Source organism: Triticum aestivum, chromosome 2B (assembly GCF_018294505.1).
Source record: "Triticum aestivum cultivar Chinese Spring chromosome 2B, IWGSC CS RefSeq v2.1, whole genome shotgun sequence".
In the NCBI taxonomy this organism is placed as follows: domain Eukaryota; kingdom Viridiplantae; phylum Streptophyta; class Magnoliopsida; order Poales; family Poaceae; genus Triticum; species Triticum aestivum.
In genome coordinates this window covers 61,470,483-61,480,047 of record NC_057798.1, presented here as the reverse complement: position 1 = coordinate 61,480,047, position 9,565 = coordinate 61,470,483, and the positions used below count along the sequence as shown (strand labels likewise).

Here is a 9,565-nt window from a genome sequence, read left to right as displayed (position 1 = left end):
GTTCTGGCTGATATTTAAGGAAATTGGTGAACTTATTTATACCGGTGGGAATCACTTTATTGAAGCAAGGTGGTACTAATCAAAACGAGCGGCTTTTATTTTTCGTATAGGCCAATCGCGAAACGTCACCCATGGCCCATAAAAGAAGGCCCAACAACGTAGCTACCTGAACCATGTACAAGAGTGAGGCTGTGCGTGCGGGCAAGGTGTTTTCCCAAACGGGCGCATACCCCTCCGCCTCGTTGGGCCGGCCCATCCTAACAATCTGTTTATTTATTCCTGACGTTCTAGCTGATATTTAAGGAAATTTGTGAACTTATTTATACCGGTGGGAATCACTTAATTGAAGCAAGGTGGTACTAATCAAAACGAGCGGCTTTTATTTTTCGTGTAGGCCAATCGCGAAACGTCACCCATGGCCCATAAAAGAAGGCCAACAACGTAGCTACCTGAACCATGTACAAGAGTGAGGCTGTGCGTGCGGGCAAGGTGTTTTTCCAAACGGGCGCATACCCCTCCGCCTCGTTGGGCCGGCCCATCCTAACAATCTGTTTATTTATTCCTGACGTTCTAGCTGATATTTAAGGAAATTTGTGAATTTATTTATACCGGTGGGAATCACTTAATTGAAGCAAGGTGGTACTAATCAAAACGAACGGCTTTTATTTTTCGTGTAGGCCAATCGCGAAACGTCACCCATGGCCCATAAAAGAAGGTCCAACAACGTAGCTACCTGAACCATGTACAAGAGCGAGGCTGTGCGTGCGGGCAAGGTGTTTTTCCAAACGGGCGCATACCCCTCCGCCTCGTTGGGCCGGCCCATCCTAACAATCTGTTTATTTATTCCTGACGTTCTAGCTGATATTTAAAAAAATTTGTGAACTTATTTATACCGGTGGGAATCACTTAATTGAAGCAAGGTGGTACTAATCAAAACGAGCGGCTTTTATTTTTCGTGTAGGCCAATCGCGAAACGTCACCCATGGCCCATAAAAGAAGGCCCAACAACGTAGCTACCTGAACCATGTACAAGAGCGAGGCTGTGCGTGCGGGCAAGGTGTTTCCCAAACGGGCGCATACCCCTCCGCCTCGTTGGGCCGGCCCATCCTAACAATCTGTTTATTTATTCCTGACGTTCTAGCTGATATTTAAGGAAATTTGTGAACTTATTTATACCGGTGGGAATCACTTAATTGAAGCAAGGTGGTACTAATCAAAATGAGCGGCTTTTAATTTCGTGTAGGCCAATCGCGAAACGTCACCCATGGCCCATAAAAGAAGGCCCAACAACGTAGCTACCTGAACCATGTACAAGAGCGAGGCTGTGCGTGCGGGCAAGGTGTTTTCCCAAACGGGCGCATACCCCTCCGCCTCGTTGGGCCGGCCCATCCTAACAATCTGTTTATTTATTCCTGACGTTCTAGCTGATATTTAAGGAAATTTGTGAACTTATTTATACCGGTGAGAATCACTTAATTGAAGCAAGGTGGTACTAATCAAAACGAGCGGCTTTTATTTTTCGTGTAGGCCAATCGCGAAACGTCACCCATGGCCCATAAAAGAAGGCCCAACAACGTAGCTACCTGAACCATGTACAAAAGCGAGGCTGTGCGTGCGGGCAAGGTGTTTTCCCAAACGGGCGCATACCCCTCCGCCTCGTTGGGCCGGCCCATCCTAACAATCTGTTTATTTATTCCTGACGTTCTAGCTGATATTTAAGGAAATTTGTGAACTTATTTATACCGGTGGGAATCACTTAATTGAAGCAAGGTGGTACTAATCAAAACGAGCGGCTTTTATTTTTCGTGTAGGCCAATCGCGAAACATCACCCATGGCCCATAAAAAGAAGGCCCAACAACGTAGCTACCTGAACCATGTACAAGAGCGAGGCTGTGCGTGCGGGCAAGGTGTTTTCCCAAACGGGCGCATACCCCTCCGCCTCGTTGGGCCGGCCCATCCTAACAATCTGTTTATTTATTCCTGACGTTCTAGCTGATATTTAAGGAAATTTGTGAACTTATTTATACCGGTGGGAATCACTTAATTGAAGCAAGGTGGTACTAATCAAAACGAGCGGCTTTTATTTTTCGTGTAGGCCAATCGCGAAACGTCACCCATGGCCCATAAAAGAAGGCCCAACAACGTAGCTACCTGAACCATGTACAAGAGCGAGGTTGTGCGTGCGGGCAAGGTGTTTTCCCAAACGGGCGCATACCCCTCCGCCTCGTTGGGCCGGCCCATCCTAACAATCTGTTTATTTATTCCTGAAGTTCTAGCTGATATTTAAGGAAATTTGTGAACTTATTTATACCGGTGGGAATCACTTAATTGAAGCAAGGTGGTACTAATCAAAACGAGCGGCTTTTATTTTTCGTGTAGGCCAATCGCGAAACGTCACCCATGGCCCATAAAAGAAGGCCCAACAATGTAGCTATCTGAACCATGTACAAGAGCGAGGCTGTGCGTGCGGGCAAGGTGTTTTCCCAAACGGGCGCATACCCCTCCGCCTCGTTGGGCCGGCCCATCTATCTTTCTCTTATCCGTTTTTCAAAACGCAAAAAATGCAAGGTTGTGGCGAATCGAACCTGCGACATCCCGGCTAAGAGTACACCCAGTCAACCACCACGCCACCAAACTTCCCGTGGTTAGGTACCTCTTATCTTCTTTCGACATTTCATTTTTCCTTTTCCTTTTTCCTTTTTTCTCTTTCTTTTCTTTTCTTCTTCTTCCTGGGTCGATGAACTTTTTCAAAATTTGTAATTTTTGTTCCAAAATCGATGAAAAGTTTCTTAAAACTGATGAACCTTTTTCAATTTCCGTGAACTTTTTTCACATTTGATGAACTGCTTTCAATTTCAACGAACCTTTTAAAAAAATCATGAACTTTTCCTCAAATTTTTGAACTATTTTCAAAATCGATGAACTTTTCTAGAACTAGATGAACTATTTTCAAAATTGATGAACTTTTTCAAAAAAGTTAATTAACTTTCTGCAAAATCGATGAACTTTTTAGAATTTTGTGAGCTTTTCTTAAAGAATGTTGAACTTTTTCATATTCACGACTTTCTGAAAATAATCCAGAAATCTAAGCTAAATAATAGACGCGGCCGCACTTGTTCTTGTACAATTGGCGCTACTACAAGTCACAAATGAATGGTTGCTGTGGTGGTTAGTTAAGGTCGGCCGATGATGCAACCACCCGATTTCGAATCCAGGAGAACACACCTTTTTGCGGTTTTTTGACGTTAAAGTTTGGTGCGAGCCTTCGTGGGCCGACCCAACAGGGCGCGGCAGTGTGCGCCAGGAAACAGTTCGAGCACAGCAGGCGCCGAACAGGAGCTCTCGTGCGTGCGGTACGGCGCGGCGACTGTATCTCGCTTTATGCGAGATGGAAGGATCTCTCACATAAAGATGATACAGTAATGGGCGGGTCCAGTAGCAGTAGTAAAACTTGAGAAAAAGGAAGAAAAAAAATAGGACACGTGAGGATATGATCTCAGGTCGCCTCAGTAGTTGAGGGTGCTACTAGCCATTGCGCAACTATTGGGGTCGTGGAACTAAATCAGGCACATGCTACTTTAGGATGAAAAGACCGGAGTTGTTTTTATTTTTTGTGATTTGTTTGATTTTCTTCTTTCTTCTTCGGATTTTTTTTTGTTGTTATACCCTGCTTTTTTTGTTTTTCTTTTGGTTTCTCTTTGTTTCTTTCATGGTTGTTATCCATTTTCCTTCTTTTTCAAAATTTTCCTTCTTTTTTCTTTGGTTTTTTGTCTACTTCTTAGTTTCCGGCGAGTTTTTGTTTTTCTTTGTTTCTTTCTCGGTATTCATCTTTTTCTATTCTTTTTGTGTTTGTTTCTTTGCTTTTATTTCTTGTTTTCTTTTTTCCTTTGGTTTCTTTTTTGGATTTCTTTCTTTTGGTTTTCATTCTACATTTTTCATATGAAGATTTTTTTCACATACATGTTTACCAATTTTCAAATATGAGTATACCATTTTTTTAATACATGGTCAAATGCTTGATTAACATTTTTCAAATAGAAGATTAGCAATTTTTTAACACATGGCAACATTTTTTCTATACACATTTAACATATTTCAAATGTTTGATTAAGTTCTTTTTCTAATGCAATATTTACATTTTTTGAAGACTTGGTCAACATTTTTTTTCTATATACACTTAACATTTTCAAATGATATTTTTACTAATACTGATGGGCTGCCTATGACATGTGGGGCCCATTAGTTAGATTAGCACCAATCCTACCTAGTGTTAAATATTATGCTAATTATTGAGACTAATCGGCGGCCCTACCAATTAACAAAATTGCTAAATTAATTAAGAAAAATAACTAGACACTTACATGTGGGATCCCACGTGTAAGTGAGAGAGAGGGTGGATAGAGTTTTGTTCTTATTTTTTCTGTGGGTTCCACATGTAAGTGAGAGAGTGAGGGGTGAAAGAAAGAGTTTTTCCTTTTTATTTTTTCTGATTGGGTCCCACTTGTAAGTGACATATGGAGGCAGGGGCAAATTGTCCAAAAAAAACGTCAGGTAGACGGTCAAACCCCTTTGACCAAACGGACACGGAACGAAAGGGCATTTCTGTAAGGTCATTTAACGGCAGAGGGGAAAAATTGAGCATGCTTCGAAATTAGGGGTACTGAGTAGGTGGTTCGGGTTGGGGACAAAAATGCAAATAGCCCAATAAGATAATTTATGATACTACTACTTTACGATATTATGCAGTATGAAAGGTAGTACTCCCTCCGTCCCAAAATTCTTGTCTTAAATTTGTCTAAATACGGATGTATCAAGTCACGTTCTAGTATTAGATACATCAGTATCTAGGCAAATCTAAGACACGAATTTTGGGACGGAGGGAGTATCATACACTAGTATCATATGCATTATAATAGTATATCATACACTAGTGTCATATGCATGATACTAGTATATGATACTCCCCGAATAGCCTGAAATGTAGTGATTAAGTCAATTAATTAATTGCATAGAGCGTCTCCGACAGATCGCTTTTCCCCAATAATTTCTTGGTATTGGAAAGTTGAGCGAAGTAAAATACTTCCAACAGCTCCTCTTTCCCTAATAAATTATTGGTGATCACAAAAAAACTGCCCATTTTTCCTTCAATTTATTATTGGTGATCACCAATAAAACTGTCCATCTTTCTTTAAATGAGGGGGAGTTGGCCCTCTCCTAATATGATCCCAAATGCTGCCACGTCATTGCTCCACCATAAATGGACACCGGGCTGCAGCAAGACCACTGTCAGATCGCCGCCATTACTGGACCCCCGCCGGAGCATTGCCGCCGGCGCCGAAGTTTCGTTAGACCGTCTGAAGATCCGCCTGAGCACCGCCATGCCATCACTTACCAATTGACAAGTGGGTCATCTTTATGTTGAGATTTATTATTGGGGAACTACTGGAGCATCCATCCCTAATAACCAGACAAGTGTTATTCACGAGCCCCAATAAGTGGTTAATTTTTTTACCATCCAATAAGTGGTTGTTACTGGGGGAGTGTTTTGGGTGAAGTGTTGGAGATGCTCTTAAGCACTTTGCTGTCCCTTTTAAGAACTTGTGTAGGAATGGAGCCCAAAACGCCATCATCCGTCTGACCGCCGTCTCTGCAATGACTAAAATTCTACTTATCTACTAACCAAAGCCGAGGCATCAGAAATCACCTCCCCACCACCGGCCGCCGAAGCGGTGGGCGGAGGGGAGGCAAATCCACGGGCTCATGGGTGGAGATTGAGGGGAGGAAGGGTTTCCCTAGTCGCCCTGCGAGTGGGAAGAGAAAAACAACATATCATAACTTATTTCTAATACTTGTGAGGCTGAAATCGATTTTAATTTGTACTTTCTTTTAGTTTACACGAGACTCAACTAGTGTTTTTTTTTTTGTTTTTTGTTTTTTACATCACGAGACTCAACTACTTGATTCCGGTCTGTGTGTGACAAAACAGTAGCGACTTGTTTCCTGCAAAAACAAAGAAAACACAAGGCTTGCTTCCCATTTTTGTCTTTCTCACGCGAACACCCGCCCACGCACAGAGGGAAGAACTGAATGGAAAACTAAAACGACCGAGCTGGATGAGACTGGAAACAAGGTTCCAATTAAACATGCTGAGTCTCACAGAGACCAAACAGGTTCTAGAATTAAACATGTTACAGGAGTTCAGTCTCAGAAAAACTGGAAACAAGTTGCTGGACTTAAACAAGTTACCAAAGTTCAGTCTCGCAAAAGTAGGCACACTGATCTGGCAACCACAGCAAATCATTAAAGTTGGCGCCCTAGTCAAATGACAAACATTCTCCATGCGAGAATTTCATGCATATTGCTGGCCTAGAGAAGCTTAGTAACAACCGGCGCAACTCTTCACAGTTGCTTTCATCGACCGAGTCATGGAAAATTACTGCCACCCTTTCTAGCATTGTTGCCCACTTGAATAGCCTTTTCACAAGAGCGAGTTCACGTTCAGTTCCTCTCAGGTCATTGATTGCCAAAACTTTGAGGCAAGGTAGCACGAGGTCCTCGGTTTCCCAGTTTGATGGCTCATCACAAATGCAACCTGATTGGCACGCAGCAAATGCCTGAAACAAGATGCATATATATCAGCTCTAATAAGTACTAATATCAAATCATATGGTTTGAGATAAGAGACATGAAACTAGAAATTATTAGACTGCATGGATAATCTTAGATATGTCAAGTTGCCAACAACAGATTTACAGAAGAATAACACAGACAAATTAATCTGGAACCAAAATATTGTTGAAAGTATAATTGTTGTATGCATATAGAAAAAAGTACAGCCAACAGATTATCAACCCTATACCAATGCTGATGTATCATGCTATCATCAACCCATGAAAAAATAAAAGAAGTATTTGTATTTGCTGAAGAAGATCAAATGAGGGTTCCAATTTTATGTTGGAAAAGTGGAAATATGACCCCATCAATTTGCTTTGACATTTTCAAAAGACATGTAATCTTTTGAAATAAAACCTAGCTACTACAAAGTGACGAACCCAAGTACTCCCTCCGATCCAAATTAGTTGTCGCTCAAACGGATATTATCTAGCGCTAAAATATGTCTAGATACATCCGTTTCAGTGACAACTCATATGGATCAAAGGGAGTAGTATATTACTTCGTCAAGTTTAATAAGCAACACATCAGTATCTAACCCGAACCAACAGCAAGAGTAGGTCAACATGCTAGTAAGCAATAGGATTCGCCACAAACTAAGTATAGTGTTACCTTACAGTCGCTCCGAGTGTCAAGTTGAAGTGCCAGCTCTGTTATACCACTAGACATCTTGAGAACATGGAATGAGCCGGCTCCAAAGGAATGTCCACAGGCCAATACGATCAGTCCCAAGTTGGTAATGTTAGGTAACTCTGTCATCTCTTCCATCAAGAATCGTTCGTCCCCACAGACCTGTAGGTTCATATATAGGAAGTCATGCAGCAGGCAATATAATAGTTGGACAATTAAGGACACAAAAATCTCATATTTCTACAAAGTGACTAGCACACAATAATTAAACAAGTCACTTGTGTGCATGCATAGTTGTAAATTTTCAATTTTTGTATTGGTTTCACAAGTAAAGTATTCCAAATGACATATTCCTGACGTTTAACTCTCAGTCAGAGTTTGGCCTGATTGACTCACAATCACATACCGGTAGATAGAGAAGGATGAGAATAAGTTTGCTGTTGTGGTGAAAACGATGTGGAAGCATCAAGCTGTGACGATTGCTTGCAGAAAACATATCTCCTCCATATACAATAATCGGACCGGTGATGAGTTGTTGGAGATGTGGCATCTCGCCAAACAGAACGGAGCTAGGATCATAAGCACTGGTCCAATCAAGTGCAGCCAGCTGAGGGGCTGAGATGTCAGCAACTGGTTGGCTTTGATCCGGAGCATCGGTGAAGCAACAGTGCACTCTTAGTTTTTGCAGAGACAAGGCAACAACATTGAGCTGCTGCAAGGTGCACAGACCATTTAGTTCCAATTGTAGGAGAGATTCCTACTGGATTGTGAGCTTGTCCAGACCCATGACACCGTAAACGGAAAGGCGAAGCAGAGATGGACACCGTGGGGAAGAGACAAGGTCGCTGAGGCTACACGGACCGTGCAGCTGTATGCAAACCAGCTCCAGATCGGTGAGCCGGGTAAATTCGCCGGAAGGCGGCAGGGTGAGGGCAATGTAATGTAGATCGAGCACGACCTTGGTTGCTTTCTCGAAGCAAGGCAACTCCAAGGCACCTCTTTCCCCGGCGGAGGCCTCATTCATGTCCCTACTGTTGTTGAAATGCAGGACACCAGAGAGGCGGCGCGCGGCGATGGGGAGCCATGCCGCAGCGGAATCCGGGGTGGCCTCAACGGCGGCGACGAAGAGGTGCCGGAGGGCCGGCGCATCGTGGGCGGTGTCCGGTCGGGGTCGGTGCCGACGGGAAAATGGAGCTCCGGGAGGAGAGCCCAGACGCGGCGCCAGCGGCGGGCGAGGACGCTGGTCCGAGCGGCGAGGGCGGCGTCGCGGAGCTTGAGGAGGATGTGGATGAGGACGTCGTCCGGCAGCGCGCTGAGGCGGTCCTCGCCGCCTTCACCGCCGACGCCGGCGGCGACGGAGAGCTTTTGCAGGCGATGCTCCGGTGCGCGCTCCATGGAAGCAGCAGGAGCCAAGAGCCTCAGATCACACCATTGCGGGCCGCCGGTGGCTGGGGATGGGGATGGGGAAGGGTCGGAGTCATGGTCGGCACTCAGTCGATTTGGGGGCTAGGGTTTTCCGGGATTGGGGATCCGAAGTCTGGGAACGTGCTTTCGTTTTCCTTCTTTTTCTTTCTAGCTGGACTGGTTTTGTTGGACCTCACCTCCCGGTGACTTTGGGAGTACCTTTTTCTTTTTTACATTGCCTACTAGTATGTGATACCCATGCCGTTGCTAAGAGATATAAATATATTGAAAAATAATAAAATCATAATCTAACATTTTCATCTTCATTACGACACCAATGTGCACCCTAGAGCATCTCTAGCCGATCCCAAAATAATAAAGGAGTAAAGTTTAGTAGAGTACTAGCAGGCCCGCAAGTTGTTGTTGTAATAATAAAAAGGTTGCAACATATTGCATTGGTTCTCCTGAGTTGCAGGTACTTTCCAGGTCCACGACAATTTACGGTAAAAGATGTGCGTACGTGATTATTATAGAGCTATAATAAGATAAATAGTGTGCCAAGGCAGATTGAAGAACTTAGGTTTATTATGTTGCACAATCGATGTATTTTTTTTAAAAAAGAAGTACATAATGTCTCACGCCAAATATATAGCTGTGCTTTTAACCGCCAGGCTTTGTGAACCCAGAGCAAAAACATTCTTCAGAGGTATATGCAGAAGCAGGACTTCAAGTATGACCAGGATTTGTGCTTATAACCCTGAAATGAAGATCGATGTGGACTTATCTCCCCCAAAAAATGCATTTGAGTTCAGCTTGTGACGCTCCCGATTCAATTGTACACTAATCATACACGCAAAT

General features: G+C 43.4%; 1 pseudogene; it reads right to left on the bottom strand.

The window, feature by feature from the left end:
- Positions 1-6,138: 6,138 nt before the first annotated feature.
- On the bottom strand, positions 6,139-8,881 carry LOC123043479 (uncharacterized; annotated as a pseudogene).
- Between the last annotated feature and the right edge of the window lie 684 nt (positions 8,882-9,565).